General features: G+C 40.3%; 1 protein-coding gene across 13 annotated transcripts in view; it reads left to right on the forward strand.

Moving 5' to 3' along the window:
• The window catches only part of SIPA1L1 (signal induced proliferation associated 1 like 1), a 362,552-nt gene that overhangs the window by 99,627 nt on the left and 240,956 nt on the right, over positions 1-21,969 (forward strand). For 10 of the 13 annotated variants that reach the window (XM_042943670.1, XM_042943676.1, XM_042943662.1 and 7 more), the window contains one exon: positions 10,362-10,454. The exons of the other annotated variants lie outside the window; for them this stretch is intronic. The gene's annotated coding sequence lies outside the window, so the exon portion shown is untranslated. The remainder of the gene's footprint in view (positions 1-10,361; positions 10,455-21,969) is intronic. 13 annotated transcript variants of the gene reach the window in all.

Here is a 21,969-nt window from a genome sequence, read left to right on the forward strand (position 1 = left end):
GGTATTAAGTTTAAAAAGTCCTGAGATTTGGGGCACCTAGGTGGCTCAGTTGGTTAAGTGTCCGACTCTTGATTTCAGCTCGGGTCGTGATCTCACACACAGTTCGTGAGTTTGGGCCCTGCATCAGGCTCTGTGCTGACAATGCGGAGCCTGCTTGGGATTCTTTCTCTCTCCCTCTCTCTCTCTGTCTCTCTCAAAGTAAATAAATAAAATCAAATATTAAAAAAAAAAAGTCCTGAGATTTGATTTTTATACTGTAAGAGATTTCACAGTGGTCATTCTGTCTCTGGAAAATGTTTAGACTTCCTTAATTCTGTTTTACATTTTGCAGCTCAATATCTAGTGGTAGGAGATAATTGATGCATTATATATAAGGCCTTAGTGGGTACTGCCTACTGTTTCTAATATTTTTTATAAGGAAATTATCTTTTAGGCTAATCAGTATATCAGTTTTGAAAACTGTTGAAATTTAATCACCGATAAAGAATTTTACCTTTCTATACTTATTGTAGTTCCTTGTATTCCTTCCAATGGGCTTCTGAAGGGGTAAAAATGACATTGGTTTTCAAACCACGTGCCACATGCCAAATTGAAGCAGAGCATGTTGTCGATATTTAATGTACTTGAGATGATTTAGGCAACAGGACCCTTGGGAAACCAACAAATATATTTGCAGGTGCCCTTCCTTGACACTTGCTGTTAAGACTCAATGATTTTTCGGGGCGCCTGGGTGGCACAGTCGGTTAAGCGTCCGACTTCAGCCAGGTCATGATCTCGCGGTCTGTGAGTTCGAGCCCCGCGTCAGGCTCTGGGCTGATGGCTCGGAGCCTGGAGCCTGTTTCCGATTCTGTGTCTCCCTCTCTCTCTGCCCCTCCCCCGTTCATGCTCTGTCTCTCTCTGTCCCAAAAATAAAAAACGTTGAAAAAAAAGACTCAATGATTTTTCTTTTTAAGTTTTTTTTTTTTAATGTTTATTTATTTTTGACAGAGAGAGAAACAGAGCATGAGCAGGGGAGGGGCAGAGAGAGAGGGAGACACAGAATCCCAAGCAGGCTCCAGGCTCTGAGCTGTCAGCCCAGACCCCGATGCAGAGCTTGAACCCACAAACTGTGAGATCATGACCTGAGCCGAAGTCGGACGCTCAACCGACTGAGCCACTCAGGCACCCCGTAAGTTTGTTTGTTTTTAAGTAATCTCCACACCCAACTTGGGGCTCGAACTCACAATTCCGAGATCAAGAGTCTCGTGCTCTTCCACCTGAGCCGGCCAGGTGCCCCTCAGTGATTTTTCTTGATGGTTACAATCTTGTTATGTTAAGCAGGTTAAGTAGAATGATTTCCATGTAGAATTTAGATTTTTAAGGCCAAACTGAGCTTGAAATATTAGATGGCAGAAACATGCAGCTGTGATTAGAGTTGCTGCAACCTCTGTCTTAGAAAGGAAGGGGGTCAGCAGGGACAGCTTCCATGTAGTGGTGCAGTAATGACTCATCTTCTCCTCCTGGTGCAGAAAATAACTTGCATTAGGTGTGTCTTCTCCCAGCCTGTGAGCTTCAGGAGTCCACCTCTTGGCACTTGGCTTAGGTGGGAGGGAGAAGAAGAGCCTAGAGTTACAGTTTTTATCTGTTGGACCCACAAGAGATAAATAACATATGAAATCCAGACAGTCTTGGACATGTTTTTCTTTGGTTATCAGTTCTTGTCCAGGCAATCCTATTATAGTCATTAAAACAAAACAAAACAAGACATTTTTGAAGGTTAGAGGTCAGTGGTGTTACAGAGTTCTGTTTGTGTGTGTGTGTGTGTGATTGATACTCTGAGGTGGGGCTCTAGTTTCTGGCTATACTTAGGTGCATTAGGGACACAGCCAGGTAATTCATGTTTCTGAAAGTAATACCCATAGCCTCCTGTCAGGTGCCCAGAGCCTTTACAAATAATTGGGAACGACAGCCCTTCCTAGCCCTCTGTGGACACAAAGAATGACTTCATTTACTTCCGTGGGACCAGTATAAAATTCTCAATCAAATTAGCATTTACTCTGAAAAAGTAGAAGTATGCCATTTAGTACTTTTCTTTGGGTTTATAGGAGAATGTTTTGAAATCAGAGCAACTTCGGAAGACATAAGCTTAAAAAATTCCCAGACTCTCCTGAGTTGTAGTTCTTAGAATAGGGAAAGAATATGCCCCAAGCCTCTCAGTGCCTGAGACTGTTTCCCATACACCGTTCCCGGGTTGACATTTCTTTTGCTCATCGTGGGAGATCAGGAGATGTGATTCTTTTTTTTTTTTTTTTTGTACTCGGCCCATGTACTGTGCCAGACTGTGAGAAACAAGGGTGACCTCTTTTTCTCTGGCTTCTGGAGAATGGTGTTGACATTAGGCATTGTTGAGCCAGGCCCAGGAGGTATGTGCCACCCACTCCTTGTTTGCAACTCTGGACTTTACCGCCATGTGCTGTTGAGTTACAGATTTTGTATTATGTGAGGGGATTGTGAATGATCCTCATAGCTTTGGGAGATTTTGAAGAAGGTGATGATGTGGTCCTTGCCACCGAGGCCTGGACTAGGCAGCTGCCTATACTTGTTTTGTGCCCATAAGAGCCAGTTCCTAAACATGGAGGGACCTCTACCCCAGGGCCTATTGGTGCCCAGGGTTAGAAGGCTGAGTGAAAGCTAGCAGATGCCAAATTTAAGTATAAACAATTAAGTACTAAAGTATAAAAACTTTAAAATGGGCTCATATTCTATTTGGGCAGAGAAAACTTGTTCATGTGAAATAATTGTAATTAGTGGAAAGGAACATACAATCTGATTGCTGCATTGACAGTTTTTATGTATCCCAAGGTAGAAAGAAAATCAGTGTATCAAGCTGAAAATACAAGTAGGAGCTTTTGATTTCTGGTATCTGAATGCGGAGGGTTGGGGCAGGGAATAAGTTAGAGAAACTCTGTTGTTCAAGAAGTGTGACCTCCTCCATGTTCCGTGATCCTAGAGGATACTCAGTTGTCTGGTGCTTCGATGAGAGTCTAGGATTAGAATCCAGGTACAGTTTTACCCCCTTTGGAGAAAGTATTTGTTGATTGATCACTGTCTACCCCACGTATTAAGGAAGATAAGCAGTTCTCCCCCATCTCTGGTTTTCTGGAGAGAAGTTATCAGCCAGAAGCTGAAGCTGAATCCTGTTTATCTACACAGATTACTGTTTCTTTCTTGGAAAATTTGTTTGAAAACCAAATTAGATTTTAGCTTGGCTGAATCTGTCCATCTGTCTGAAGTCTGCTGTGAATGGTAGGCACTGGACATTCTCTCTCTGATTGGTTGTGCTGCTGGTTAGCTAACTAAATACATATGTGCTGTACGGAGACATGCATTTGATACTAATATTAGCATAATTACTTCTTAATTAAATGTAAAACACTGGTAAGTGTACAAGTCTCTGACATTTGTTGATTTTAACAGCTGGACGACAGATACTTCTTACCTGAATTTCTCTTGCAAAATACATTTTCTGTCCCAGTTAATTGTAGTTGTTGTGCCAAACAAAATAAATAAATAGATATTAGGTAGCTTGCCGGGGTTTCTAATTAAAATTAAATAGTTTGCCTTTTTGTTTATTTTAAAGACTTCCTTTTTGCTGACTAGGTAAGTAATAGGTGCTAATTTTGGAGGATTTGGAAAATAGAATGGGACAAAAAAAATCCTCATTTATGTTCTTATTATTAATATTTTTAAATTGAAATTATTAAAATATTCAAACCATAATTGAGAGTGCATTTGCCAGTTGATGAGCTGAGTAGACCCCACAGAGAGAGAGGGCACGTATTCGGAAAATTTCACAGGACCAGAGCTGTCTGTTCGGTGTCTGTGGTCTTCCAGAACGGAGCACAAGATTAAAATAGTGCCAGAAGCTTGTATGTGTGTTTGAAGTTGTACGAGCCAGAATTGGAAACTTCATCTTCTATTCACTTTTACAATTAGTATTGTGGTGAAAGGAAACTTTGTAAGACATAATAAAATAAAGAGTAAAGCTTGAAAATCACTTCATTCAGATGTTGATAGCTGAAATAAAATGCAGCTTAGATCTGTCTCTCCTGTGTGGCCTCGTGGTGCCCCAAGTGAGCCTGTGGTGCCTTTGGGCTGTTGGATTTCCCAGCACTTCGGGATTGCCTTTAAAATGATGGGGAACAATGAGGTCAAATACTTCCCTCGAGGTTCTGATCCCCCTGCCGGTGCAAGACTCCCGGTATGATATCTGGCGTCACTAGCTAGTGGAGAGTTTACCATGGTTTTTCTTCTTACGTAGCTGTCCTGGGATTTTTTTAAAACCCTACTTTTGATTTTTTTTTTTTTTCGGCTTTGTGTTCTCTGGCTAAAGATGCTTTCTTGTGGCCTTCAGCACAGCCCTGTGAGGAGGAGGAGGGGGCAGGTAGCCTCATCCCATTTTACACATGAAGAAGCTGAAGGAGCTTGTCCGAGGCCCTTTGACTGTATATGGCAGCTACCGTTCTTCTTTCTCTTAGGGGTCTTAACTTTTTTCTCTTGGTTGTCTTTCCAGTGATAATAACACCAACCACACCAATAATTATAATAATAATAAGAGCTGACCTTTATCACCTGCCACATGTCAGGCAGTGTTGTACATGCTTTTGCATGTACTCTTACTCCCATGGAGTAGGTGTTACCTTCGTTTTAGAAATGAAGAAACTAAGGCCCACAGAACTTGCCCAAGGTTTGTAACACTCACATGATAGAGTAATTGTGAATCTGAAATGAAAATACGTACAATTACAAGCAGGTTCGAAGCTCTCATGAAACGATGGTAGTTATGATGACTATGGCATGTATCCAGTTATAATTTCCACTTCTGTGTCTTTGTCTTCATTAGCCATTGAGTTTATCGAGGGCAGTTGGATGTGTCTTGCTGGCTGCGGTAGACCCCGGGCTTGGTCCGAACTTCGTGCCCTGTTACTACTATCGTTGAATGGTCCTTTGCATGTCTGGTGTGGCTGTCTTCTGGGGTTTAGGATTTGGTATCATTTTTGCTCTCCATCATCTGGTTAATCACCTGGTTCATCGAGTCATCATGCTGAATCTGCATGGATTGGTGATTTATTGAACTCATAGGGGCTAATACTTTGACCACCCACCTCCTTATCCCCCACTGCAGGTCCCCCTGGGACTGGTTGTGTTCTGAGGCATTGACTCACTTGAAATGGCCTGTGTGCTAACTCTAGCCACTGGAATTCTGTTATTTGGAAGAGGCTCTGGACACTTAAAACAAGAATAACATGAATTTTTTAGTTGAGATAAAGAGAACTTACTGAAATTGGCTGAAAGAAGTAGAATTTGGGGAAGCTGAAAATGTTTTTGCATTAGGATGTTCTTGGTCCTTTGAACTGTAGCCAAGAGACTCTTCATAACAGCCTGCATTTAAAATCCAGTTGTAAAAAAAAAAAAAATGTGACAACACATTGTGGCTGTTTTGTCTTGTTTGAAGTTAGGCTGGGAGAACAAGGCCGTTACTCTCAGTGGGGTGCTTACTCTTTGAGCCAGCCTGTTCCAAAGTGGGAGAGTTGCTGCTGGAGTCAGGACTGAGCGACTTTCTTGGTGGTGGTTGAAACCAAAGGGACACCAAGAAGGCTGCAGCTGTTTTGATATTAGGGTTTCGATCTTTGGTTTGCTAAAGCTCTGTTTTTAATTGCCATTGATAAGCAAGACACTATCCCGAAGGAAGGAATATTTAGATTCTAGTTTTGGTTCCAATTCCGTAGCTCAGTGTGGATGATTTGATTGGCTGGGATAGAAAACTCCACATGGCTTTTGTTTTTCTCTCTGAACAAATGAAGTAACCTTCGTTCTCTTAGGAAAGGTAATTGAGATAATGGGTAAAATGCTACCTGGTGAGTAGCTTATTCCTGTGTTCCTAGGGAGTGGAATTCACCTCTGTGGGTCTCTAGGATATAATGAACGTTAGACCTAAGGCTACGCTTCCTGCAACAGGGAAGTCTCCAGCTCTTTTTTTTTGTTCAGATAGAGAGTACCTGGAAGTCATGATGATTTTGATAGCAAACCAGGAAATATCCATATATTTAATTCCATCACAGGAACCAAGAATGACTTTCCTAGCAGAAAATGCCCACATTTTCTGTGTACGGTGCAGAGTCAGCACCACTGGCTCAGGTTTGGAGGCGGGGTGGAGAACGTCTCATCTAAGCATGACTTTTTTGTGTTTGTGGAGGTGCCAGTTTCCTGCTGCTTTTCTTTCCTTACTTGTTCTGCTGCCATGTGCTTTGTTGAAAAACCCTGTGTCATATGCCAGAAGACTGATGAGAAGTCTATGGGAGAAAAATCTTAAAGACTGAGAAAGTTCTCTGTCACCAGTTTCATTTGTTTTGTGAACAGGAAGAAGACGGCTGTTGTCTTATTTTCTATCAGGGGACTGTATTTTTCTCAGATCTTCTAGCTTAGTTTTTAATCTTAACAATGACATGTGTTCATTGTAAATAACACAAACAAATAAAAGGAAATTAAAAAAATAAAGTAAAAATTACCCAGATCCTAAACCCAACAGTATATTTTAACATTTTGTTAAATGCCCTTATATAATTTTTCTACACCTACAACATAAAAATACATGTATGCAACATACACCTACAACATAAAAATACATGGATGCGATTTTTTATTTGGTTTTATATTGTTATGTTTCTGTTTTGAGACTTCATTGATTTTTGGTCAGTCCTATAACTGATGTCAATAGATTTATTTCTCAGGGTATCCATTTATAGCTAGAGAGTATTTTCCCAGGTTTCTGTACCCATTTATGTAAAATGCTCTAAAATCTTTGTAAGAAGAGGAGGCCATTAATTAAGCATAACTTCAGAGAAGTTATTTAGTCTGGGTTGCCAGGTTTTTCATATAGTTAAGTATAAATAAATGATGACTAAGATTTCTTTCTTTCTTTTTTTTTTTTTTTTAACATTTATTTATTTTTGAGACAGAGAGCATGAACGGGGGAGGGTCAGAGAGAGAGGGAGACACAGAATCTGAAACAGGCTCCAGGCTCTGAGCTGTCAGCACAGAGCCCGACGCGGGGCTCGAACTCACGGACTGTGAGATCATGACCTGAGCTGAAGTCGGACCCTCAACCGACTGAGCCACCCAGGCGCCCCTAAGATTTCTTAAACAATACTGATGAAAATTTTTCTAGAGTTATTGTACACTTGTAGCATGTTTAAATGTATACTTTGGCCCCAGGAATTTCTTTCTAGGAATTTGTCTTAGTGAAATGGAGAGCATGTACAAACATGTCTGTACCATTCGTTCACTGCAGCATTGCTTAAGGCAAAAATTTGGAAATTATGTGCAGTAATTTATGGCTCTATTCAATACGGTATCCAGCAATGTGTCCATAAAAATGTACATCCTAAAATATTTGAGAGAAGGGAAAATAGTCATGCTATAATAAGAGAAATGCATGTTAGGAATTGTACACAATGCCAACTTTATGAAGAAAAAGCGCTCTATTCCTCCAAATATATTTATTTTTTTATACTTATATAAAATATATAGATACATGCACTCACAAATAGTTTGATGTTTTTCTTATAAATAAAAAAAATGAAGTGTAACATGCACACAGAAAAGCACACAGACTCTAAGCTTTCTACGTTGATAAACTTTTGTAAACTCAGCACATATGTGTAACCATTACCTAACTTAAAAATTAGAATGTTATCTAATTCTAAAAGCTTCCTCATCTATTCTCCCATTCCATCACCCTTCCTCACCCTCTTTCCCCAATACAAGGAAAGGTGACCACTGTTTTGACTTACATCACCATGGGCTAGCTGTGTCTGGTTATGAATTTTATAAAAATGGAGTAATACGGTATGTGCTCTTAGTCTGGTTTCCTTTGCTCAATATTATATTTGTGGGTATAACAGGTTTTCTCTCTCCCCATGTAGTATTCTGACATGTAACTCTACCGCAATTTATTTATTTATACTGAACATGTTTTGTGTGTGTGTGTGTGTGTGTGTGTGTGCGCAGTTTTTGCCATCACAGCTAATGCTGTTGTGGGCCCATTCTGTATGTGTTTCTTGGGCACCGAGGTGCACATTTCTGTTGGGCATCTATATCTAGGAATGGGTAACTGGGGTTGTGTTATGTGTTTGTTCAGTTTTTGTAGGTAACACAGAACATTGTAAAGTAGTTATACCAGGTCACCGTTGTTAATGGTGTTCGAGACTGCCAGTGGCTCCACATCTTCACCAACACTTATTTTTAGTTTTTCCTTTTAGCCATTCTAGTGGCTGTGGGGTGGTGTCCATTGTTTGTTTGGATTGCATTTTCCTGAGGACTAGTGAGGAATTGCGCTTTGATCTGAATAAATTCCCTTCTGAGGAAATCTTATGTTATTAAATCTTGTGCTAATCAACTTCATGTTAGCAGTAACAGAAACGGTTACCTTCCTCTGGCACCGAGGGCGTGTTGTACGCCCAAGTTCTTCAAATCGCCAGACCCGAAGTCGATTCTTCTGGATCATTTAAGTGGGGCAGTCATTAATAGATACAACTTGTCATGCATCCAAATGGTGCTGCTTGATGATCCAAGCAGTTTATGTGATTTTCTGTTCTATATTGAGCAAATGTTTGACACTGTGAAATATTTCAAGTTACCTATTCGTTTTACATCATGACTGATTAAATGTTGGCCAAAGAATTCAATTTAAGAAATCCGAAAGGGAAAACTTTTGGGCTTTCGTGTGCTGATTTTCTTTAGACCTGTATATCAAGAATGACTCACCCCGTTTTATTCAGAGTAACTTTTAAAAGAATCTCACTCTACAGTAGAAAATTGCAAGTAAATTTAATGCAGATGGAAAGTGGATTTGAGACTTAAGTCTGGGTCTAATCGCTACACGGAATATCTGAAGAAGACTGGTAGTCTTGGCATCCAGTTCCTGGCTTTTAGTATTAACTTTTTTGGATCATAAAAGGAAACTAAGACATCCTTTAATTATCAAATTACTGGTCTTAGAATAGGGAGACCTCATGGTAGAACTTCAGTCTGCCATCTGGAAATAACACTGGTACTGAGCAAGTCCTGTGTACCCAGGCTTGATGCCAAGCATTGTCATGTTTTCTTGCTGAATCCTCACCAGTAGTGTGAAATAGGTAATGTTACACCTGTTTCATATATGAGGAAGTTGAGGCCTTGAAAAAGGCCACATGATGAGTAAGTGTGAGGGGCAATTTCCTAACTCTGATTTTATGATTATATGATGGAAAATCATAGTATTTAGGACCTTTGGTTTAAGTTGAACAACTCTGTCAACTCTTTAGATGCCCTGGGGGTACCAGTAACATATAAAAATGGAGTGCTGGTGTTTGAATCTCAGATGAAGGCCACGTAGGGTATTTTATGGAGAAAATTGTTCTTCTAGCCTCATTCTCTCTCATACTGTGCCGAGGTTTTCAAGTAATCATCCTGATTAAAGACACATTTTTCAGTAAACGCTAATACTACCAGTAAAGGTGATGAAGTTAGAGAAATTTATGGCCAAGCTTCAATCTTAAGGGAACAAAAGCATGCATTTGTTAATTTGTTTGTTTTGAACGCTGCAGCTCCTGCAGGACTCTCTGTGCTAGGTAAATCATATATGAACCAGCTCCCAAGGGACCCGAGTTCTTATGGAGACCTAAGACATATAGGAAGGTAACCTTAATACGAGGTAGAAAGGGCAACCGGTATGAGGTATTTAGCCTGGGGCAAAATGCCGCAGGAATTCATAGCAGATGACAACTTTCAGCTGACGTCTATCAGGAAACGCTTTCTGGAGAAGGTGGCCTTGGAACTACCTTTGACGGGGAGACAGAATATGGATACTTCGAAACTGGTGTCTGGGTCCGGGCAAAGCTACTACATAGTTTATCTTTTTATGACTGTGAATAAATATGCTAATTAAATGAGTACTGTAGATAAAATTTGAGAATTTTACCCTATCAACAAAAAACGGTATGTGTTGTAAAACCGTAATGTTTAGGATGAAGCTTAGGCAAAGCCCCTTTTACTTTTAGCTCTGGCCTCACCTACTCGGTGTCACCCCCACTTACGGGCCTTCTCTGCCCTCTCACTGTGGAGGTTCAGACACGTGTGCTGCATGAGACGGGACATCCTAGGCCGTCCGTGCCTTCTTTACACTTTTCATAGATGCTCTTTTCCCTGCAGGGTTGCCCTTATTATCATGTTAATATTTGTCAGAGCCTGGCACACATCCTTTGTGAGTGGAGCACGAATGAAGAATTAAATGAAATAGAATGTTGTGCTTTGTACTAAGTTCCTATTTTTATCACGCACAGGTACTTGCTCAGTTAGTTGCAGCCTGCCCCAGAAAATCATTGTAGTGTAACTGCAACCAGCTGGTTTACAAGCAAGAGGAGCTGAGTGTGCAGGTTTGTGACTTTACGTGAAAATGGTTTTACCTTTAGCTATGATTGTAGGTGTGCCATTGTTTGACCACATGAATGATTCCTGTAATGGCTGATTCAAAAATCGTCGTTTTTGTTTTGTTTTCCCCTTCATCCTTTCTCTTAAATTGGATCAGAAGAAAAGGAGAAGAAGGGCTTATTCTCACTGCCTCAATTACTCATTTAAAATTTAAAATTCTGTTGACTTTCCACAACACTGTTGAGCCCACAAGATAAACTTCCTAAACTAGAAGTCTTTAATTGGCATTTTTTATGTGATGAGATTTTGTTCTCTTCTAGCCTTTTAGTAATTCAAAATCCTTATTGAGGAAATTTTAGGTACAATAATAATAGTTAATCATTATTGAATAATTTGTACCCAGAAGTTTGCTAGATTTTTGCCTTCATGATCTTATTTAACCTCCACATCATCCTATGAGATGTTGACCAACATCCTGATGTTACTTGTAAGGCTAACCGATTTTGACAAGATTACATCACTCGTCAGTGGCTGAGCTGGGAATTGAACCCACGTCTGTTTGCTTCAGTGCCTGACCCACTGTGTTAAATTGTTCTTCCCTGTTTTCTTCTGTGTATTTATGCTTCTCTCCTCACATTTTATGGTGATAGGATACATCCTTGTTTTAGCTTCAAATGATATACTTCAGTTGTCCCTAATCCTTTATGTAACAGTATTTGTTGATTTGACATCTTAGCTACTTTGGTCAAAACACTTTCATTTACTATGGTGTTAACGGTACTTAGAAATTGTGCGGTTTTCCCCTTTAGCAGTTGACAGGGAAAAAGGTAGGCTATTTCGTTTTCACATGTGGTATCCTTTTTTAACTGGTAGTTTAAACAGGTTCTAATAGTCCTCTGAGACAGAACCTTGGAGTTTAGAGAATTCTTTCACTAATTTGTATGAAATAGCATCTCAAGTCAGTGTGTGGTGTAACTGTGCAAGAACACAGTGTGTGGGTAGTAGCAAAGCGGCCCTTGCACACTGCCGGGCAGAGAGCAGAGAGAAGGGTCAAGCAAATGAGAAAGTACAGGGACACAGTAACTGACCCATCGTTCATAATGTGTTTAGATTGCGTTAGAAAAACTGTCAGTAAAACCCTAAGAAAGAGACTCTTAGCTCCAGAGAACAAACAGGGTTGCTGGAGGGAGGCGGGTAGGGGGATGGGCATTAAGGAGGGCATTTGATATGATGAGCACTGAGTGTTCTATGTAAGTGACGAATCACTAAATTCTTCTGATGAAACCAGTGTTATCCTGTATGTTAAGTAACTGGAATTGAAATAAAAACTTGAAGCATAAAAAAAAAAAAACAAAAAAAAAACTTACAGAAAGCGTCATAATTCTTATTGTTATAAGTAGTTAACATCTACATTTTAAAACTATCAATTTCACATCCTGTAATGCTACAGTGGATAACTGTTTATTATCATATTGGTCTGCCAGTGCTTGTGGGGTAGGGTGGTATGCTTTGCCAGTCTAACATGTCTAGACAGAACCAAATGTATGATTATATAAAATCACAGCTCAGGGATTATGGTTGAAAAACTTTAATGATTATTGGCAACTCCATGCCATTTCATATTACTTTGCATCCTTCTTTTCATGGCCTAGTGCCGTAAAAGAGTTAAAGTTTATTTTTAGGCAGAAGAGAAAATGTCTAAAATGTGATATGATGTGAATCTAGTTTCTTAAGTAAAATATATTTTCCATGCAAATACATGTTTCTTGATTTGGAGAGTTGAATGAACCTAAGTAAGAATGATCGCTTCCAGCATTAAAATTGGATAGAAGCTCTTTGAAACCAGTCTAAGAACAACACAACCACTACTTTAAATCCAAATTAGTTTTAAATGTGTGTTGACTGGCACTGTGTCCAGGGTATTTTTTAGGAGTTCAGACTGTCCTGTATCTGTTTAGTTTTTATTTCCTGTCTTCTCCCTCAAGTAGTCTTCTGGGCAGTCTAGCTGCTAGCCTTTTCTTCTTTGCAGGAGAGAAATTTCCAGCATCTCCTCTTCCTCTGTGGAGCTGTCTCCTCCCACACAGGCTATTATAAACAAGCTACAGTGAACATCTTCTTACTGGGTGCAGGGGTTCCTTACAGAGCCCACATGCTGTTCCTTCTTTTTTTAGATTTATATTTTGCCATGATTTTCCCCAGTTTTTTTTTAATAATGTCATTGGATAATCAAAAGTTTTAAATAGGACTAGATCTAATGTATCAGTTTTAAAAAATGGTTATTCCTGTGTCGTAGGAAGCCTTTGCCTGCCCCCTCACCTTGAGAATTTTCTGTGTTTTCTTCTGAAAGCTTCATGGTTTTAGCTTAGGTCTGTGTTCCACGTTGAAATGATTTTATTCACATGCCATCTTAGTGATACTCATTCTTTAAGAGAGATATTACCTCTATTTTATAAGTGAGGATTTTGGCTCTCTGAGAATTTGGCACTGTAGCCATTGCATGTAATAGTAAATTTGATTTATAATTTTAGAACCTTTTATAGATGATCATGATGAAATTATATGGTAGGTCGTATCTGTATATACCATTTTGCTGTAAACCTTTTTGAGATGTATTTCCATTGTCACACAAAAAAACCACACTGTTGCCAACAAACAAATGTTCTTTTGGTGACCATGTTTATCCCCATAAAGAAACTGGAGGTGTTAAGTGCGGAACAAGACTGCAACCTTGATGTTGCGTATATTTTATCGGGGAGAGATGTAGTGTTTATGTACAAATGTCCTGTGAAGTTGCCTGGTGTGATTTGCCTGTTAAGGTACTAAATCCTCTTGTGCTAAGAAATTGAAGTGAAGTGATCAAATTGACTCAGCTATTTAACCTGGCCTAATTACTTGTTTTTACTAGATACGGTACGGGGCTCAAAACTGCTATCAGCGTTCAGATGTCTCAGGGTTATCGCTTATTCCTACTACTTAATGCCTCTCTCTGACATTGTAGTAACATCACTAGTTCTAGCATCTAAGGCTCAAGAGAATTCTCAGCAATCGATGTTTCGTTGAGGGTCTGTGTTTTGAGTGTTTACTAGGTGCTAGCTATGCTGCACGCATTGTGTTTCTCACAAGTCTCTTTTTCAAGCACAAATAAAGAGAGACTTTCACAGTACACACTTGGGGGTCATGTGGGGGAACCCACTCCAGTTCTCTAGTAAATCTGAGTGGCGATTTCACGCAAGTCCTTTCATGTGTCTGGGTTGAAATAAGTAACGCTACAGCGTGCTGGTGATTCAGTCAATTCTGAGATACGTGTTGAGTCCTCTGGGGGAAGACAAGGGGCTCCCTGTATTGGATGTGAGAGGTACGCAGAGGTGAGCCGGACAGGAGGAAGCTAATGTTACTCTTAAGGAAGCTTCACTCTGTCATTGGACTGCCCTCCATTAGAATGTATGATTAAACACATTGGAAGCTTGCTGTTGATTGGGGAGAAAGACTGTCCTTTGTTTTGAGCTGAGCAGATGAGCATCACTAAGACTGTTCACATGCATCACTTAAGGACACTGAGATTCCCTTGCAAAGCTGGTGTTGCCCCTGCTGCAAATCGGGCTTGTGTCTGCTGCAAGGGAAACGGGCCAGGTTCACAGCACTCTTCCAGAGTGGCCTTCTCACTAAGGAAACATTAGCTTCAGTTGTTAACTCTCAAAGAAAGTGGGACAGTTCTCAGGCTGCTCTTTATTTGTATAGATAAACAACAGGCATTTAATGGAGCCATGCTGAAAGCAACAGTAAAAAAAGTCGCTGTGTTCTAATTGTAGCCTCTTAGCAAGGTTATGTTAGTTTTTTTAATCTAAAAATTCTGCCTAAGTGGAGATTCCTGTGCATTATGAACAAATTAAATCCTTTTTCTTAAATAGTATTTGTTCTGCCGAATGTTTGCTACTCTTTCTGATTAAAATGGATTAAAATGGATGTTTATAGTCTCAAGCACATTGACCAGTTAGTTTTTACAAACTCTTCTATACTGTGCATAGGAACCAGATTTAATGGACTTAGTTATTTGTTCTTTCAGTATATTTTGAGAACGATTTTCTGCTTCATATTTGTTCTCTTCATTTTGATTGAGTGAAGTTTTGCTAAGTGCTTTTGATCTATAAATCAGTTACTGATACATGTAAGTAGCTCATAATTTTAAGGAAGTAAGTGAAACTGGCTCTGTCCTACAACTCACAGACGAGGTTTTAGAACATTTCTGCAGAAAAATTTTCTGGCTGCAACACTTTTAATTGTCATGTGAAACCAACCATAGATTTCATTGCCATCTCAGTGTCCAGGTTTATGTCAGCAGTAATGACAGTTGGTAGGTGATTCTTTGAGTCAACACCGTGTGTGGGTATTTACAAACCACCATTGGATGTTGCTGTGTCGAAGTGAGTGTTGACTATTCTTTATAGGTAAAGAACTTTCTTGTCTTTGTACATATTAGGTTATCTGAATCAAGTAATATTTGCTTAGCTATTTATATGTTAATATGTTTAAAAAGAAATTTCTCTACGAAGAGGCATTAATCATTCACTATTTGTTTGATCAGATGATGGCACTGGCATTCTATTGTGTAATCATAAAATAGCTTGTCATGTTTAATGCCAAGAGCAGATGCACTTCCTAGTATAAACAGCATGCAAAGCCCAAATCTAAATGTGTTATTTAGGAGCATATTAAAATCATTGTATTTTTTGTGATTTAAAAAAGTGCGGATTGCGTTGTGTCAAATCAAAAAAATGTGATTACTGCCACAACTTAAAATCTGAAGAAGCAAAATCTGGCCCATATGTTTTCAAGTATAATGTGTTATTCTTGCAGACTATGTCATGCATAGAGGTTTAGTGCATTAACTTCGGAACCAGGCTGCCTGGATTCAAATCTTACCTATACCGCTTACCAGCTCTGTGATGTTGGGCAAGTTACTTAATCTCTCTGTGCTTCAATTTCGTCCTTTGTAAAATAGTAATCATAGTGATAATAGTATGTACCTTGTTAGGAGAATGATACAAATTAACATAAAGTGCTTAGGACAGTGCCTGGCACATAGTAAGGACAAATGAGCAAGACTGTAAAGCGTGAAATAGGTAGATGTGTGCGTTACAGGAGCTTCTCCTACAATCAGTCCCAGTTCTTTTAAAATAAGTCAGTGATGTCTTGATCAGTCAGTGATACTTGTGGAATAGCTTTCATGCTACATATTAATCTAGATTCCCTGGGGCTTACAAAAGGAATAAAAAGCATGGTTACTACTTTGAAAGCTTGCATCATACTTACATAGGTACCCAAAAGGAGGTATACACAATTGAGTATTATATAGCAATGTGTAAGTGAAAAAGTGTGAATCTTTTACAGTAAAAGCAGAGGGGGAATGAAGAAGTATAAAAGGTGAATTTTGACCTTAGAGGGCAGGTGGTTCATTTGGTTGAGTGTCTGACTTGATTTCAGCTCAGGTCATGATTTCATGGTCATGGGATCGAGCCCCTCATTGGGTTCCTTGCTGAGAGTGGAGCCTGCTTAAGATTCTCCCTCTCTCTCTCTCTTTCTTTCTCTCTCTCTCTCTCTCTCTCCCTCCCTCCCTGCCTCCCTCCCTCCCTCCCTCCCTTCCTCCCTCCCTCCCTCTTCCCCACTTGCTCTCTCTCTGTCTCTGAAATAAACAAACAAACAACAACAAACAGAACCCTTCATCATGCAGTGGATGAGTTCACACACATTATGCTCAGCCCTAGCCAGGAGATTGATGTGGTTAGGTGAGTAGGAGCTGGGGGGCCGATGGGCGGCTGGCCAACCTCGACTGCCTCCGTGGCTCTGGCCCTGAGCTAGTAGCAGCGGCTGGGGGTGCCTGGCAGGCCCCTTACACTGTGTCAGGGAAGCCCCATGATGTGATACCACAAGCTTTGTAAACACCAGGGTATTTAGATCAGGATAGGGAAATGATAAAGCCGGTGAGGTGGTAACATGACTTCATACCTTTGAGAAGTTTACCTTGGGGAGCTTTGTAGCTGCGGTGGGGGGAAACTTCCATTACTGCAATTTATAAAGAACGTTTGGACAGCTGAATATGAAGCCAAACGACAGGTGCCAGATTATAGACACCCAGCTACACTCTATCTGTACTAGAAAGTCACAGTGGATTCTAATAGGGAAGGGTTTGTAAAAGAAGGAGGAGCAGTTAGCAACAACAGCTTCCTGCAGTGACTTTGGGATTTTTAATCCAGGCAAGGAGGCTTTTAGTTTCTGTCTGCTGTGGATTATTCTCTGGCACTTAAGCAGTCTCCAGACTAGCTGTGGGCTTTTCAAGTGGCTGTGCAGCTGGGGACACTGCAAGAAGCCTCTTACATACCTCAAAATGAAAAAATAAGCATCTCTGATATTAGCCAGTTCTGCTCTCCAAATACTTGAAAGAAATGTATATAATCACAAGGAGGAGGTCTGCCTGTGGTGATCATTTGGTGGAGCTGCTTGTATGTCATTAGATTTATGTGTTCTCGCGATCTTGGGTAAATTTTGTAAAGGTTTTGGGACCCTAAGGGTCATATCTGTAAAATGAGGGTGTTGGGGTAAGTAGTCTGTTGTCATGCCCAAGGCGCGAATACTGTGTATTTCAAAAGGGGTTGGAAGATTTTCTTCTGGTCTTCCAACTATACGTGGAAAACTTTGTAGAGGAGTCTGAAAGTTTTGAGGAGTTCTTTTCACTCAACAGTGTTTATCGAAGACTGTGTACCCGAGACTACTCTGGGGGGCTGGAGATAGATCTGTGAAATAAGTTGGGGTCCTTCTCCTCTAGACATCCCCTTACATTTTAAAGAGAGGGAATATATTCACAAACACACGAAGAAGTGCTAGGAATTACTATCATGTTGGATGCGGAGTTAACAAACGGGAATAGTCCAGGACAGCAGCCACTTGGCCTGAGTGGATGGTGGTGGCAGCTTCTGGTCTGGTGAATGGAGCAGATCTGGGGGGTGAGGCATCCGCATTCTGCTCTTTGACATGCATCTGGAGTTTCAGATTTGAGAGTCTTCACTGTGTACTTGGTATTTGAAGCTTTGAGACAGGGTGAATTCAGCTGATGACTGAGTTTAGAAAGAAAGGGGCCAGAGACGGGGACCAAGCCTGGAGGTTGGAGGTTGGAGGTTGGTTGTAGGAGAGGAGTAGGAGAGGGAGCTCGGTTGGCTGCTCTTGGCTTCCGTTGAGCAAGTCTGTTCAACGCTAACACGTGCTCTGCTCTTTCCCTGAGCTCAGGGACTACCTGTGTCTGTGTAGGTGTATACTGCCCCTACATATACACGTAAAGCTTAAAAAATGCCTCTTAACACACAATACTCCATATTTGCAAAGGGCTGAGAGACGAGAGCTCTCTTGGGTGACTTCCGTCTCCCTTTCTCCTCCTCCCGCTAGGCTCATTGAGGCAGCCACGCTGTGGGCTCTCAGTCCTTCTAGGTCTGCTGGTTGAGTTGAATGTTGATCAAGAATTGGTTTCATTTTTAACAAAAGCCCGTTTTGGTCAGTCGTACTTGTTATTGTGTAATTACATAATAGGAAATTGTATGTAATTTGACTAAATGTATTGTTTTTCTACAAAAATATGCTAAACACTTCTCAAAGCTTCCAAAGGCAGGCCTCCAAAAAGAATGCTATTAAGTTAGGTATGGTCATGGCAACTCTAAAGGAATGGGGGAGTAGTTAAACTTCTGTAAGGATTCTCAGCTTGTTTCCTGAAGGCCTGCGAGTGTGTATTCCATTCTAATAAAAAAGGGAGATTGGGAGTTGTGGATGATGCTTTTTGCTTGTGATTTGTGTAAGAATGACTAGCCTATAGTCAGTCTGGAGGCCTGTTATTCACGGAAAAGACATTCACTCTACTTCAGGAAAATGGTAAAAGACTGTACATTTCAAATTAGATGGCTAAGCTGTGTAGTGTGTTGAGGGGTTCTCTGCTAACTTAGCCTTTCCAGTTTCTAAATCAATTATCATCCTGTTACCTTAGTTCAGTGGGGTTTTACCGGGTGGACTTTGTGAAAAGCAGTCTGTTGTGCCAAAAGCCATCAAAATGCTCATGTCCTGCTTTACCACTTCTTGGACTTGATGGCAAAAACGTTTTTCTTTTTAATTCATAAAAATTTATGTTGAGGGATGTTGATCACTTTAATTTTTGTAATGTAAAAATTAGATGTACCCTATCCATCAGATAGTGTAAACTGGTTCAGTTGTGACTTGAACGCGTGGAAGACTGTTACCTGATGATCGGGCATCTGAGTTTGGAGGAGCCCTGAACTACATGGAGAAATGCGCACAGGATGATGTGAAACTGCAAAGGGTACAAAGCATTTTACACGATCTCTGAAAACCTGTGCCACGATATTAAGAGTTTACCTCTGGGTGGTAGGGCTGTGGGCGACTTCTGAGTTTATGTTTTATACTTTAACATTTGTAGTTTTCCACTTGCGTTATTTCTGTAATTACATAGTACTTTATTATATTACAGCAGTGGATGATTTGAAGCTTTAACAAAGAGGCCTTTTGAACTTGGTTGCTGTTGAGAGGTAGTACGTCATAGAAGGACTTAAGTAAGAGGGAACATGAATAAAACAGTAAAAGTTACTTTTCGTCTTTGAAATAATTATTAACTGCTTATAATTAAAAATACAAACAAAATTACCTTTATTGTTATATAATGTACGTACATATATAATTTTAGTGTTCATCTGTATAATAATAAAGATGACATAATATATAATTAACATGTTAGTATTTATAAGTATACAAATAAAAGTGGTTTTAATTAAAAAAATTTTTTTTGTTTTTAGTCTTTATTTATTTTTGAGAGAGAGACAGAGCACAGACAGGAGAGGAACAGAGAGAGGGAGACACAGAATCTGAAGCAGGCTCCAGGCTCTGAGCAGTCAGCACAGAGCCTGACACAGGGCTTGAACTCACGAGCTCTGAGTTCATGACCTGAGTCGAAGTTGGATGCTTAACCTACTGAGCCACCCAGGTGCCCCATAAAATTGCTTTTAATCTCCATGGTTGTTATTAATAATTTACAATAGATATTAATCTTTATAATAACCAAGTAAGGTGAACAAACTAGAATTTTCCTCCTTTTAGAAACAAAGAAATGGAGTCTCAGAGAGGGTCATTTCCCTACCCCAGGTTACATGGTGGGTAACGGCAGGTTTTGAACCCAGGTTTTATGATTCTGAATCTGTTGGTCTTTCTGCTCCTGGCAATGTATTCCAGTCTTTTCTCCAGCAAAGTTTGGTATGGAAAGAAGTGGTAATAGGAATCTGGCTTAAAAGTCCTAAACTGAGGAACTGCTTGTGGGTAAAAGGTTAAATAAACTGGGTGAGGTACAAGTCTGTCTTTGAAACAAGAACTTGAGGGGCGCCTGGCTGGCTCGGTCAGTGGAACGTGTGACTCTGGATCTTGGAGTCATGAGTTTGAGCCCCACGTCAGTGGGTAGAGCTTACTTAAAGAGAGCAGAAATGCTATCAGAAGGAGCCTAGGTTTATGTTTTCCAGAAGGGGTGCATGTGTTGGGGAGCAGGAAGAAAATAGTAGAGCTGTTATTAAGCAGTTCTAAGAAACTAAAATTTACTGACATTCAACATCGGGGTTGAAGCTGGGACCCTTGTGTTAGGTCCTGTGTCAGACAGTCAAGTCTCCCGTTTGGGGCGCGGCTGACCCGGAGCTTCTTGTGTGGGACTCCCTTGGTGCTGGGGGTGCAGAGGGGCCCTTCCTCTCTTGTTTGCTGTCAGCCTGTTGTGACTTGAGGCATTTGGTCAGTAGCCTTATGGGTTGTGCTAATCAGCTTTAATTAACACGGGAGCTATAAAATTGATACTTGGCTTTAAAAGATTCCTACAAAGAACCACAGGTTGAAGGTCGTGTTGATAACGCAAACCCTAATGAGCTGTGAAAAATTGGCAGAGCTGAGACTTCTCTCGGTACCAGCTATTATCAACTATGAAATGAACTGACGAGTGAATTTTGTCTGAGAAAATTGTTTTCCTTTGTGGAACGATGGTGCAGTTACAAGACTCCTCCAGAGGAGGAGGTGTTGTGATGCAGGGGTGTGCTTCCGGGGAACAGCAGATAACATCCACCAGGGGTTATGGTCCTTTTCTTAGTAGAATTTCTTTTTACATTCTTCCTATTCAGCAGGCATTTCTTGAGTATCTCTTAGGTACCAGGCACCAGCTAGAGTGATGAAGAAGGCAAAACCTTAAGAAGCTCCCAGGCTCAATCTCAGGGTGCCTGGGTGGCTTAGTCAGTTAAGCGTCCGACTTCGGCTCAGGTCATGATCTCACGGTTCGTGGGTTCGAGCCCCGCATCAGGCTCTGTGCTGACAGCTCGGAGCCTGGAGGCTGCTTCTGATTCTGTGTCTCCCTCTCTCTCTGCCCCTCCCCCACTCGCACTCTGTCTCCCTCTGTCTCAAAAATACACGTTAAAAAAAAAAAGATGTCAATCTTGTGCCATAATTATAGACTGAGAGTATTTTAGTCGTAAGGGATTTGTGGAGTATCTCAGTCGACCCTGTTGTTGTTTAGTTAGGACTTCTCTGCCACACACTGCACACTGATGTACCTGTGCCGTCAATACCTAGGAGCTTTTGAAATTTCTCCCCTGAGAAATTGTGTGGTGTCCTCACATAATGGCATCTAGTTTTCCTTTCTCCATTTGACTGTTTACCGTTACATTCTTAGTCCTGATTTTCTAACTTGCATTTTTGCCCGGAGGCCTTGCTAATATATTCCAGCCTGGAAAAAAAATGTTTTTTCAAACTTCTCTCTAAATCATGTAAAATGAATGAGTTTTCCTTTAAAAAAATAATGTGTGTGTGAATTCCTGTGTACTGATTTTATTTTGAACTCAGAGTGTCTTTGTTGGCTGAGACTAATACAAATAATAGATATTTATTTAAGTAGGCTTCACATCTAGCATGAGGCTAGCCCCCGGGACTTGAACTCATGACCTTGATATCAAGACCTGAGCTGAGCTAAGAATTGGACCCTTAACCCACTGAGCCACCCAGGTGCCTCTAAGAAGTATCACTTTCTAAAAAATAATGTAATGTATACTTCAGGCTTGAAATATTATAATCAAAACAGGCTTATTAAATGCTCATCTCTTCCTCTGTACTGTTCTCAAGCAAGTTAAACACATCAAGGAAGAGTTTCTCCCCTTTAGAAATATCCAGACTCAACCTTACATTTATAATTGAATTTTTTTTGTAATACTGGGTGAGAGCAATGTTATCTGAAAGTTTAGTGTATCTTATCCCCACCCCCTTTGGTGGTGATGGTGGGATATTAGATCAAAAATTAGGGTTTCCCCAAGATTAGTCATAACGAAAAGATAATGGTCATAACCATAATTTATGGCAAATTATGTTAGGAGTAGAAGAAAGGGAATTCAACTATTTTATTTATTTATTTACTTAAAAAAATTTTTTTTTAACGTTTATTTATTTTTGAGACAGAGC

The sequence above is a fragment of the Panthera leo genome, chromosome B3, assembly GCF_018350215.1.
Source record: "Panthera leo isolate Ple1 chromosome B3, P.leo_Ple1_pat1.1, whole genome shotgun sequence".
Lineage (NCBI taxonomy): Eukaryota > Metazoa > Chordata > Mammalia > Carnivora > Felidae > Panthera > Panthera leo.